This window comes from Lytechinus pictus, chromosome 4 (genome assembly GCF_037042905.1).
Source record: "Lytechinus pictus isolate F3 Inbred chromosome 4, Lp3.0, whole genome shotgun sequence".
Lineage (NCBI taxonomy): Eukaryota > Metazoa > Echinodermata > Echinoidea > Temnopleuroida > Toxopneustidae > Lytechinus > Lytechinus pictus.
This window is the reverse complement of record NC_087248.1, coordinates 1531688-1544861: the sequence shown is the minus strand read 5'-3', so window position 1 is coordinate 1544861 and position 13174 is coordinate 1531688.

Here is a 13174-nt window from a genome sequence, read left to right as displayed (position 1 = left end):
ATGATCATTATTTTTCTTCCAAAATAAATCACAGAGGTTTCCGTGCTTCGCTTCGAATGAGTGGGAAAGGAAACTTCCCTTTTCTACCTCGCATCATTCGTTTCACATTTTGAGTTATTTTTGCTTCGTAATCGAGTTATAGGTCTATAGGGCCTATCAAAATTAATACAGGTTATAAGGTTTTATAGAGAAATATCGACATTTCAGAGCATCAACCCCTTTTGCGGAAAGGAATATTTCCTCCCTGCATGCATATCCGCCTTGTTCTCTGTTTTTGCGAGTTAGAGAAAATTAATGTGTGTGTGGGTGTGTGAGAGGGTGTGTGTGCTGGGGAGGGGGGGGGGGGGGTGGTGCTGTGGTCGATGCTCCCGGCATCTCCTCGTCTCCTGGATCGGATCCGCATATAATTTTATGGGTGTGTGCACCACGGAAATAAATGCCCGTGGTGTGCACTTGCATCCCAGGGGCCGATTGAACGAAAGGTTCTTTAGAAGAATCGTTTTTCGTGTCGCTCCTTATGATGCGCCCCCTGAGCCATGAAACGAATTTTCAAGAAATTACCTGCACTTATATTTTACGGCGACTAATAGTAAACAAAATCATTGTTTATCAAAATATGTAATATCTCATGAAAGCGATTTGAAAGCTAACTAACAAATTTTATTTGTTTATCATACATTTCGGAAATTTCCAACATACAGCGCATCATATGGGCGACACGAAAGACAGTTGGAAAGCCCGGTTGGAAAGACAGTTTGTTCAAGAGTCCGCCCTGATTCCCCCTGATTTCGATCGATGGTGATTTTAGATTTATGTCTGGAAGCTAGACTAATTTTGCAAATAGTCGATTTGTAATTTTTTTCTTCAATAAAATAAAACAGGCATATTGGCCATATTAAGTAATTAAAAAAAATAAATAAAGAGTATTTTTGAAATGTAAATAAATATAAAAGCATTATTTTACCCTAATTCGGTTTTCTCAATCGACAATTTCAGTATGATAAGTGAGTGAGCCGAAAAAGGCAGGTCCTAACTTTACATGTAATAACAACATTTCCCCGGATAATTGTGCGTAAAAGTTCACCCTTTTTGGACTTGATGTGATTAGAGCATAACTTACCAAGATGGGTGAGTATGAAGTTTTCAAACGTAATTATAATGCTATCGATGTACTGTTTTGTACTTTATTGTAGTTATAATGGTTAATTAAATAAAATAGGTTTAATATGTGATCGCGGGCTCGGCTCCGGCTCCGTCACCCAGCTGGAGACCCCGTTGACTTCCGGGGTTGTCTGGCGCGTCGGCGATGGCAGTGCCAGGGAGTGGGACTCGCTGTGGCCTGGCTGTGCGATCACGGCCCGGTTAGGGTAGCCTGGGGCCTGTTGCATGACGAGATTAGCGATACGTAGGAACGTCCTAGGTCTAGGACCATTCTTCCGAGATAGGAAGATTGGCGACAAATCAGCGCTTTCCGTTTCACGAAGGCAATTTTGTCTTCCAAGTCCGCGACATCGTTAATTATCGATAGTATCGGAAAAATATTTAGTCTTCATCGTCACCTGAACCTTTTATTTCTGAATGACGACTTTACATAAAATCTGATATTTCAATAAAAGGAGATCAAATAATGTTTTATTTATTACTGATAGTAGAATTGATGTATGGAGCTTAATTTATGAGGTTAAAAGAGAAAAAACTTTAAAGATTCACAAACATAACTAAATAAAATCGAAATTTTCATTATTTCCCTTATTTAGAACACGGTGTCTTTTTAGAGACACCTTTTATTGATATTTCAACGAAAGAGACCCTTGTCCGACATAAAAATTGATTTAACTAAGTAATTTCGACATTTATTGGTTCAATATTCTGTATTTTTATAGAATACTTGTATATAATGATAATTTTGCAAATTATGCGTTAATATATTATTTGTTGAGGTAAATATAGGGTTTGAATGGAGTAAACAAAATCAACAGTGTCTGATTGTAAGAGACTAAAAAGGAAAATATGAGAGGCTGCGTGTGAAAAATCTAATTTATTTATTTTATTTGTCAGATATAACGCAAGAAATACAAATGTGAGTGTTTAGAGTATAAACATACCTCAGTTGCATGATGAGTAAAAGAAGAAAATGAAAATATGAAAATTGCTGCAAACATGTCCAAGTGGATAAAGTAGTAAATTGCAATAATAATCAAAACATAGAAAAAGGTGTGAATCAATCCGCAACGGAAAAAATACTTTTACAGAAATAATGCTAAATATGACAACGATCATAAACGCTGGTCATATTTAAAGATGATCACTTAATTTATGGAAGTTTATATAAGAATATAAGGTTTAAGAAATAACATTAAAAAAATATATGTTCAACATTTCAAAGTTAAGGAGTATAGAGATTATTTGCTATGACATAAGGGCCGAAAGGGGCCTACCCTAAGATTTAAAATGCGCCTCTTCGTATGGACTTTCCATAATCTTTTCTTTAATGAACTTATCTTCATTTGTAATTATTGTGATGGATTCGTAAGCTATATAGGCTTAATCTGTATCTTAAATTCAATATTAGCTGCAGGTTTTTTGTTTTGTTTCACTGTTTCAAATCCAACAATTAATTTTCATTGATTAAAATAAATCTCAGCAAAAAAAAAAAATAATCATAATGAAAATAAAATAAAAATAAATAAATGATTTAGCATGTTTAACATCTTAGTTTTGTTTGTCTTTTTTTTTGCTGAATGTTATTGAACACGTTTTTTACCTTACATAATTTCTTTTAAAGAAATTTGTTGTTTATCTATAATGAGAAAGCATGAGGGGTCGGCTAAAGAGATATAGTGCCGCCCATTTCAAATATTTCAAGTTTATTTTTTTTAATAGAAAAGGGGTGGGGATAAGACGGAGGGAGAATAGAAGAAAACATATTTTAAAAAATATTTGGCCCTATACATTACCCCCGGGAATATAATACATGTACCCCGGAGAAGTTAAAATGACATCCGTTTTTGGTCGTCCTGCCGTGCAAAAAGACGACCTGAAATTGATGACAACTAGCCCCCATATAAAAAATAACTTGGCGCCATCCCAGATAAAATGCATCAGAGTGCAACCAAAAAAATGTTTAGAGGTGATATGTCAGTGTGGCTTGCCGTAAATGCATTTTCTCTCAATACCGACGGTGGCGGGCGGTGTGCAAAGAAGATCATGCCTACGTAGGACATGTCTGGAGGTGTCTTTCCAAGGACCATTCTTCGTATCGCCCAAATCGGCTTTGTGAAACAGTTGAGCGATATCTCGTTCTTACGTAGAATGGTTCTACGAAAGACCCTTTCATGCAACAGGCCCCTGGAGGCGTCTGGGGAGGAAAAGTCATCTACTCTACGTTACGTAGGCTTACTCCCCACTGACGCCTGGGACACCAAGGTATATTCACGCACGTACGGCCACAAAACCTGAAACTTTCGCCCCCGAGATTTCTACTTTCCTCTAAAAGAGGTAAAACATGATGTACATGGATGGGGTTCATTTTTTCAACCTCATTTCCAACATTTCTGCGATATCGATTTCGTTTTTAAAGAAGAATTCATTAAAAAAACGAGAAAAATGTTATGAAAAGATGGGAAGAGCTCACTCACACAACATGCGAGGTTAGTATACTAACCTCGCACAACACATGTGATTTCATAGTGCATTTTGACGTTTTCATTCATCACTACGCCAAACCTTTCAATATTTGTCCACTATGTTAATCTTGATCGTATTTTTTATGTTTATTTGAAAAAGGAATTATAAATTATTTATTAAAGTGTTTTTATCGCTTACCTCCAAATCTCAACCAGGATACTTCGCTCGGTCCGTCCTTAGTCATCCTTCGTACTGCGGTGGAAATTACGCAAACAACAATCGAAATGCGAAATTTTCCTATCGAACATTCTCGATTCAAGTCGTCGGCGCATAATAGGAAATTGTACCAAAAATCAACATAGTTCTCTATTTATTCAAACAATTTTTTCTGGGGTGCACTTGACCTTTAAGAGATTTTCCAATGAAAATATTACATGGAACTTGGAAATACAAATCATAATTTGGTTGAACAAAATGTTTTCTGTTAAAGTATAAAACAGAAGAGGAACATATCCTTCAGGGTATTTTTATATCCAAAATATGTTGCCTTAGTATGGAATAATCACAATGACATAAAATGAAAATGGGTAAAGTACCTTCCTAATGATCATTGAGATTTCGCCTATGGAATCATTGTTTAATAATTTTCAAAGCTTTAAATAGATGAAAATGTTCATTGAGAAAATATACATATATATATATGAACAAAATGATAATGTCCCGATTGTTTCGCATTACGTGTGTTAGATTGCGGGCGTTTGTGTGTGTGTGTAGGAAGCAAGATATTCGTGTTAATGTTTGCACAAAAAAGGAGAGGGAAAGGGAAAGGAAAAGGGGAGGGGGAAAGGTAGAGGAGAGAGAGGGAAAAGGAGACCATAAAATAGAAAGAAAAGAAAGGAAAGGAAGAGGGGAAGGGAGAGAGAAAGAAAAATGGAAATAGCGAGAAAAGAGTAGGGGAGGGAGAAAGGAAAGAAAAGAAGGGAAAGGAAAAAGGGAGAAAGGGAATGGAGGGGGCGGGAAAGGAAAGGAGAGACAATAAAAGACAGATCAGGGGAGGGGGAAAAGTAGAGGAGAGAGAGGGAAAAGGAGGCCATAAAATATATATAGGTCTCCTCATCATGGTTATAAAAAGTGCTCAGAATGTTTTATTTTCAAGTCCTTGTATCAGAATTTTCAGCTCGGGCAGCTCTATCGCATTTTGATTACTATCCTGTTGATTTATTTACTTGAACAAAATATTTAAAATGTCCAGCTTTTAGAACAGATATCAAAAAAAGGTATTCACCTTTGATCATAGATGAGGAAGAAGAAAAAAGTGCAAAAAAATAGGAAACAAACTAACAAATTAATGTGACATAATTTTTCTTCATTTCAAGGCGACTCTTTACATTTCATCATCGCTGATGGCGCTACAATAGAAAATACCGCTTGACAGCAAAAAAAAAAACAGAAAGAGGAAAATAATGCTGAGCGTCTAAAATGCAGCTAGCAGTACAAGCTGCAGAACCGTAAACAAACATCTTGTGAATAATATCGCGCGCCCTCTTTAAGCAAAAGTTTACAACCACAATGACCCTGCAGTATCTACGTGAAGATCACGAGAAAATGCTTTTTTTTTCTTAAAAACACACCAAAGAGAAGACAAGAAACGATCCATATGGTTCGGTAAGTGTCATAGCACAATTAGAAACATTATTTTAAAAGGAATGGCATAGTTATTTTAGTAAAAAGGGTGTGAAAAATTCGCGTGCACCATGTGCATATGAATCCTTCGCACGCGAGATGCATTGATCCCATGAGTGGGAAGAGCTTAGAGTTACGGCCGTGTTTACGTCGCCATCTTGATTTCTTTGTCTTCCGCTTGGCGACAGCACGCAAATCGCGCCGAGGGAAGCAGACATATGATGCTCTGGATATACTCAGACTAGAAATATTATAGATTAGCAAAAAAATTAGCCATTTCGACTTTTTTATTCTTTAAACACGTTTATTTAGATGAAAACAATCTGTCGAGGCTATCGAGACATGTTTACCAGAATGCATCACGAGTAGAGTTTGTCCATTCGGGTGGATGAACCTCTGGTTTCGTGATATTTTTTTTCTCGATTTGTCACTATCAAACACCATTCAAAGAATCAAGAGGAGTGACGGTCATCCGAGGTGGAAAAGTCTGTGAGTTTTCATTCATTTTTCATTTGATTCTCATCACTTAGAGTGATCTCTATAATATAATGTTATGTTAAGTATCACACTTGATGTAGTTCGATCAGGTCGTTATATTTGGGGCGAGGGATGGGGAGGAAAATAGTCAATTTTTTTATTGTCCATGCTACGGTATGATGCTGAGAACGAGGTTATATTTGGCTATATAACCTCGTTCCTGGATGAGTGGATTAGACAGAGTAACATGCTATTTTTTTGTTCTTAAATTTCTTTGGCCTAGTCTTGTTTGGCAAGACATCAATTCACACATTGCAACTCTCCACTCAGGTGTTAAATCCAAATTCCATCCAGTTTTTTTCTCACCTTCATAGCAGAGTGAGACTATAGGCGCTGATTTTCCGACGGCGGCGGTGTCAACACCAAATCTTAACAAAGGTTAAGTTTTGTAATGACAGCATGACTTAGATAGTATGTGGACCTACACATGTAGTTTTTCAGGTCACATGACCAAGGTCAAAAGTCATTGAGGGTCAATGAACTTGGACCATGTTGGGGAATCAACATCAAAATCTTAACCTAAGGTTAAGTTTTTGAAATGTCATCATAACTTATAAAATATATGGACCTAGTTCATGAAACTTAGACATCAGGTTAATCAAGTATTACTGAACATCCTGCCTAAGTTTCAAGTCAAGTCGCTCAAAGGTCGTTTAGGGTCAATGAACTTTGGCCAAGTTGGGGGTATCTGTTGAATTACCATCATAACTTTGAAAGTTTATTGATCTAGTTCATAAAACTTGGACATTCATGTAAGAGTAATCAACCAGGGCGCGACAAACCCGCTTGACGTGCGGGCAAGCATTTCTCAAAGTCTATTGCCCGATCGGGCAAGTGGTTGTTTTGAAAATGAAATTAATAATTTTTTGATAAATTGCAATTATCGGCCAATTATCTCTCATACAATGTCATACCAGTAAAAAAACAGTGGAAACATGTCAAATCAGCGCCAATTTACCGACAAAAGGTGACAATTTATCGCCAGCGGTCCCGTTCGATGGAGGCTGCCATCTTACTTTCTAAACTACAATGTGCGCATGCGCTACTAATCGACGAAGGAGCTAGCTGGGGAAACCCCTCTCTCGCCCTCTGAGCGCATGTACGGACGTACACGAGCGATCGCGCCAGCCGAGTCTCGAGCTAGATCGCGCTGAATGCATGCAAGCTTCGGACTGACTCGGCCAGGACCAGACGTCCCGTATTTTATTCATTTCTAAAACATTTTATTTTTTTTTTAATTTTAAAAATATATAAAAAAAACAGCAAATATCATTAGGATTTTTGTTATATGATTGGATTGTTTTTATTTGCTTGAAGTTTGAACTTTTTCCTCTTTCTTTCTTTTCTATATCCTTCTATCTTAATTTTCCCTTCTTGCCCTTTTTTGTTACATATCTATTTTTATTTCCTGATCCTTTCTCTCTCTCTCTCTCTGTTCATTTTCTTTCTTTCCTTCTTTCTCTTACTTGCCTTCTTTATTACATTTCCTTTTTTGTTTCCTTCATTCCTTCTCCCTTCCACTCGTTTTTATTTTCGTTTTATCTCTCCTTCCATTATTTCTTTTTTTTCTTCATTCTGGCCTCCCTTCATACTTTCCTCCCTCTCTTTCCTCCTTTCTTTCTTTCATTATTTATTTCATTTTGTCCTTATTCTTTTCCCTTATACTTTCTTTCCCTTTCTTCCTTCCTTCCTGTTTTCTTCTTTCTTTGTTTCTTTCTTTCCAATAATGAAGGAAAATTTTCTTTCCTTCATTCTTTCTTTCCTCCTCCTTTTTTCTTACTTTCTTTTTGTCTTTCTCTTCTTTGTTTTGACTTTCACACATTTATTCATCTTCCCTTTTCTTTTTTTTTCTTTCTATATTCAATTCAAAGAATGACAGAAACCTTTTTATCTATTTTTATTCTCTCATCCTTCTTTTATTAGAACTTTCTTATATTTTTATTATTTCCTTCATTTTCCCCTTCATTTTTTCTTTCTTTCTTCTCAATTCATCTCTTTTCTTTCTCTCCTTCATTCTTTTGTTCACTCTCCCTTCCAATTCTGTACTTTTTTCACAAGTCTAACACTGTGTAGCCTTCTTTCTTGATCTTTTTTTGTCGATTGTCCCGTATTTCATTTTGTGAAATCTGGTCACCCTGGCCAGGACTCGGCTTCAACTTCAAACCAAATAAACAATGAGTCGTCAGACTAAAATATGCGACTTTTGTCGTCGTGATCGGCGGCCAGAACAACTTGAACAAGAGTCAAGAAAAAGAAATGCTAAGGGCAGCGCCAGTAAATAAAGTTCAGCCAGGACAGAAAAGAATAATTAAGAGAAAAAGAATTTTTGAAAAAAAAATCGGGCAAGCAGTTTTTTCTATCGGGCAAGCAAATTTTTTAATCACTTGCCCGACAGGGCAAGTGATGAATTTTTTTTTTGTGGAGGCCTGAATCAACTATTCACTGAACATCTTGTGCGAGTTTCAGGTCACATGATCAAGGTCAAAGGTCAATTAACTTTGGCCATGTTGAGGGTATCTGTTGAATTACCAGGGTGTCACGGCCCTGTTAAGGAACCAGTAAATAAGAGAAGGAGATCTTAGGACAAGAGACCAAATAATAGACTTTTAAGACTTTGAATTTATTTTGAGTACATTTAATTCAATTAGAATTAAATTCTCTGATGTCACACAATTAGTACACAATCAATAAAGTAATCATATCAAATTACTAATGAATTTCTTTTTGGCCAAGTTGATCTGAAATGACATCTAAATAAATCACCCAAACACTCACTCATTCAAGCACAATCATACAAGGGGAAAACCTGAAAAAGTTCGAGGATGGGCTCGATGTACATGTGGCATGCCAAAACACAACAGTCCTACGATATCGATGTCACGCATGTGCAATGTCCTGATCCACCGATGACTCCTCGACGATTCCGTAGCGTCCCACCGGAGACAGCGCCCTCTGACGTCTACGTTGTATGTATCGGTGAATGCTTTGACTGTCCTTCTGACGTCATCAGCAGTTTTAAACCCCAACGAAAACTCTGTTTGAAATAATAATTCAAATTTTCATCTAGAAATCTCATCTGAAAACCATTGTGATTTACCGAATGCCCTCTGAGCACAACCACTCGCATTCATACACATACACACCAATCCTATCTCTGATTAGAAAAAAAAATGAAAATGTTGATAAGAGGAATGCAATGAAATTCAATTATTCCTTGTGTCATAATTGATCATTTTTCACACTATAACATTTCCAAAAAAGCTATTAAACCATAAGCGATACTTTCTATCATGCTTGTATAATAAGTATTAATAGATGAATGCTTCAGAACCTCTAAATACAAATTATTTTCTGATAAGCAATAAATAAAGATTTAAATGAACGCTTACCACCGCACATGAGTTTTCCAAGCAAAAAGAATGTATTGGAACTGAAGTGTAGGTTTAGCTGTGTCATCTTCGACAACAGAAATTACCAAACACTGGCTTCAAACAAAAAAAACATCTAAGCTTTCCTTAAGCTTGCAGGCAGGAACTGAAACAGAACATTTCCGAATCAACACATGAAACGTAATGACGGGTTCCCAACCAAACGCATGTAGCCTTGCCCGACCTAATGCGACGGGTGTGGCTCGTGACCTTTACCCCAAATTCATTTGCGTAATTTATGCTACCATGGGCAAGCAGTCATAAAGAATAGAGTTCTACACCAGTGATCATCTATCAAGCATATTTACAACAGATCGCTCGCTGCAAAGAACTCTATTTCACAGCTTTACTAAAATAATCAAATCCTTGAAAATTATTATAAGCTCCCTAAACTAAATGAGGAAAATAAATTACAAAATGTTAATTTTGAATATCCACTTGTGACACAGGGCAAGTCCAAGAATTCGCGCGTTACGTAGGGGACATTTCAGAGGCTTGAATGACCTGAAAAATAGCGTTAATTTACTTTGATTGATTGAATACCCTCATGATGGTAGATATCTAGGAGAAGAATAATCATGCAAAATGGTAACATATGACCTTGACCTTTTAGAGAGAAAAGATGGGCCGTTACGTATGGGACGCAGAAAAAAGACAATTTTTTAAATATTTTTTTTCAACTTGAAAATTCTCTGAAAGTATTTCATTTGACAACTTGTTACTGAGTGTGATAAAAGTCACAACACCCTAGTATATCTACGGCAAGTTTCATGTCATAATCCAAAACCCTCTAATTACAGACTCTAATTAAACAAATTAATGCCATGTTACGTATGGGACATTTTGTCCCCATAGAGAATGTACACAATAATCCCCATAATTTAAAAAATTTAATTAAATATTTTAAACATTTAAATATTTGAATATTTAAATATTTAAATATTTTGAATATTTTAAAATATGGAAATAACAAAAGAGTTTTATTCTTTTAAAATGTTCTATTGAGACATTTGATATGGCTGAAAAGGAAATTAGCCATTTCAACAATTTGTTTTCTTGTTTTTCATGTTTTCATGTATTTCTTATGTATTTCTATTGTTTTTTATTTTGTTCATATTTTTCGCTTCATTGTTTTTATTATCAGTATTCATAACAAATAGGTCTAATAGAAACTAAAGAAAAGGTAAATAATCAGTTTTTTTAGAGCACTCTTGAAATTTGTCTTTCTCCATTCACTTTGTACACAAACCTCTCCATTGACATTGTGTGTAAATGTACCATACGTTACATGTTGTCCCATACGTAACAATTTTTTAATTAACTTTTAATTAAAAGGTAAACTATATTTTTGAAACTTTTTGAGGTATAACATTTTCATACTTAATAAATTAGAACTTCCCAGAGATGCAACAATACAAGTATTGTATTATGAGAAATAACTTCAAAAATATCCTCAAAATGTTACGTATGGGACATTCCATCCTTGGACAAGACCTAATTTGCATATTTAATAGATGACACCTCTTTTTTCCTCCAAAAGTAATAAGATGTTTAATAGGTTGTCCATGTCCCACCTTGACTAAATCTCACAAGTTTTGTTCTGATTTTTGATGAGTTTTTATAATTGTCCCATACGTAAGCCCATTTTTCCAATTATGCAAATTAGGTGCACCAAATTAGCATAAATTTGCATATTATCAAATTTTCTTAATGAAACATTTGGGCTTTTAATACCCCACCAAAGATAACTTCTTTTAAAATCAAAGATGAAATTTTGCCTTCTATGGTGACCTTTTCTTGGATTTGCCCACCATCATAACTTTGAAACTTTATGGATCTGATTCATGAAACTTGGACATAAGAGTAATCAAGTATCAATGAACATCCTGTGCGAGTTTCAGGTCACACGATCAAGGTCAAAGGTCATTTAAGGTCAATGAACTTTGGCCATGTTGGGGGTATTTGTTGCATTACCATTATAACTCTGTAAGTGTATTGGTCTAATTCATAAGACTTGGACATAAGAGTCATCAAGTATCACTGAACATCCTGAGCGAGTTTCAGGTCACATGAACAAGGTCAAAGGTCAATGAACTTTGGCAATATTGGGGGTATTTGTTGAATAACCATCATAACTCTGAAAGTGTATGGATCTAGTTCATAAAACTTGGACATAAAAGTAATCAAGTATCACCGAACATTTCATGAGAGTTTCAAGTCACATGACCAAAGTCAAAGGTCATTTAAGGTCAATGAACTGGCTATTTGGAGGTAATTATTAGATTGCTGTCATAACTTTATAGATATAGTTTATAAAATATGGATATAGGGGTACATGTAATCAAGTATCACTGACAAGTCTTACATGTAGGTCAAATAATCAAGGTCAAATGTCATTTATTGTCAATGAAAATAGTATTGTATCATGACATGAATGGTGTTTTTTGTGAATAATTATTTTATAGTAATTTTCAAAGTCAGCACTGCTGCTACATGTACACTGTACATTGAATCGCGTGATGCAGGTGAGACTGCCAGAGGTGCTCTACTTGTTTATTGTTCGAAATAGAATTCCGAAATCGGTATTCAGTACTCTGAAAATTCATTTTGCCCAATTGTTCTTGGGCCTGGCAGCCACTGTGCAGTCCCAGATCGACATTGCTGTATCTCTTAAATCTTTGAATGCCCAACAGGGTAGCAGCAACTCCCTCTTTTAACGTCTTTATTGGTCTGACGCAGCCGGGGCTTGAACTCCCGACGTCTCGGTAGTGAGACAGATGCTCTACCAACTGAGCCAACCCACCAGTTGAGTCATGAACTCTTGTTTAGAATGCTCCACAGGGAGTGGAGAAATTGCATACATGTACATTGTGTGCAGGCATGGAAGGATCTGATAACTGAGGGAATACATACTGGCAAGTTCCCCCAAGTCTGCGCAGTCCCCCTTGTCTGCGCACACGCGTATTCTACGCGATTCTAGTAAAAGAAGATACGCAACGAACACAGACTTTTTACATGCAAATGATGCAACACATCAACAGATATTCATCAAAAAATCTGATTCAAAATGGTGGAAAAATAAATGCAGCCTTTCTCATCAATTTACCCGAATGTGTGCAAAGTGAATAGGTGGGCAGACATCAGGTACCATTGTTTTTCAATCTGAAAATGACTGCCCGAGGTTTTTCAAAGAAAATCCTATATTTGGTACACTTTACTCATAATAATATAAGGAACATTGTGAAATAAAAAGAAATTCATGTTAAATCATAACTCCATTTGTTAGGTGCGCAGACTTCGGGACCACCATCGTAAAAATGTAAATAGCTTTTTAGAACACAACTATTTATAGCGCTATTCTGTAGATTTACAAATGTAACTATTTTAATTAATAATGGCAATAATGAGGGAAATAAATGCCTATTTCATCGCTCTCTACATGTAGTCTGTTTGTCATGCATGGAATTATTCTCCCGGTATCACATCGCAATTTGCTCCACATTAAAAAAAAACTGCTATGCATAAAGTCTTTTGTATATTTTTACATAGATCTAGGACTGTACTGTACATAACTTTATAGTTGAGAACTTTTCTCTATGACCAAAAATTGTATTCAATTTTTTATTCCCTGTCATGCATTGATTTGGCCAAAATGATAGTCCCAGCTGGTGGACTTTAATTTTGCATGAAGAATAGACAATCAGACATTATTTCAGGATGAAATTGAACTTGATGTCCCTCATTATTGCCACAGTTTCTATTTGATTTTGTTATGAATAAGGTCTTTATAAAATAAAATATGATAATCCTATGTACATTGTAAACAGAATAAAAAATCATTATCAAGAGGGGTGACCCCCTTCCATCCCATGATTTTTAAAGCAGTGGAGAAAGAAAAA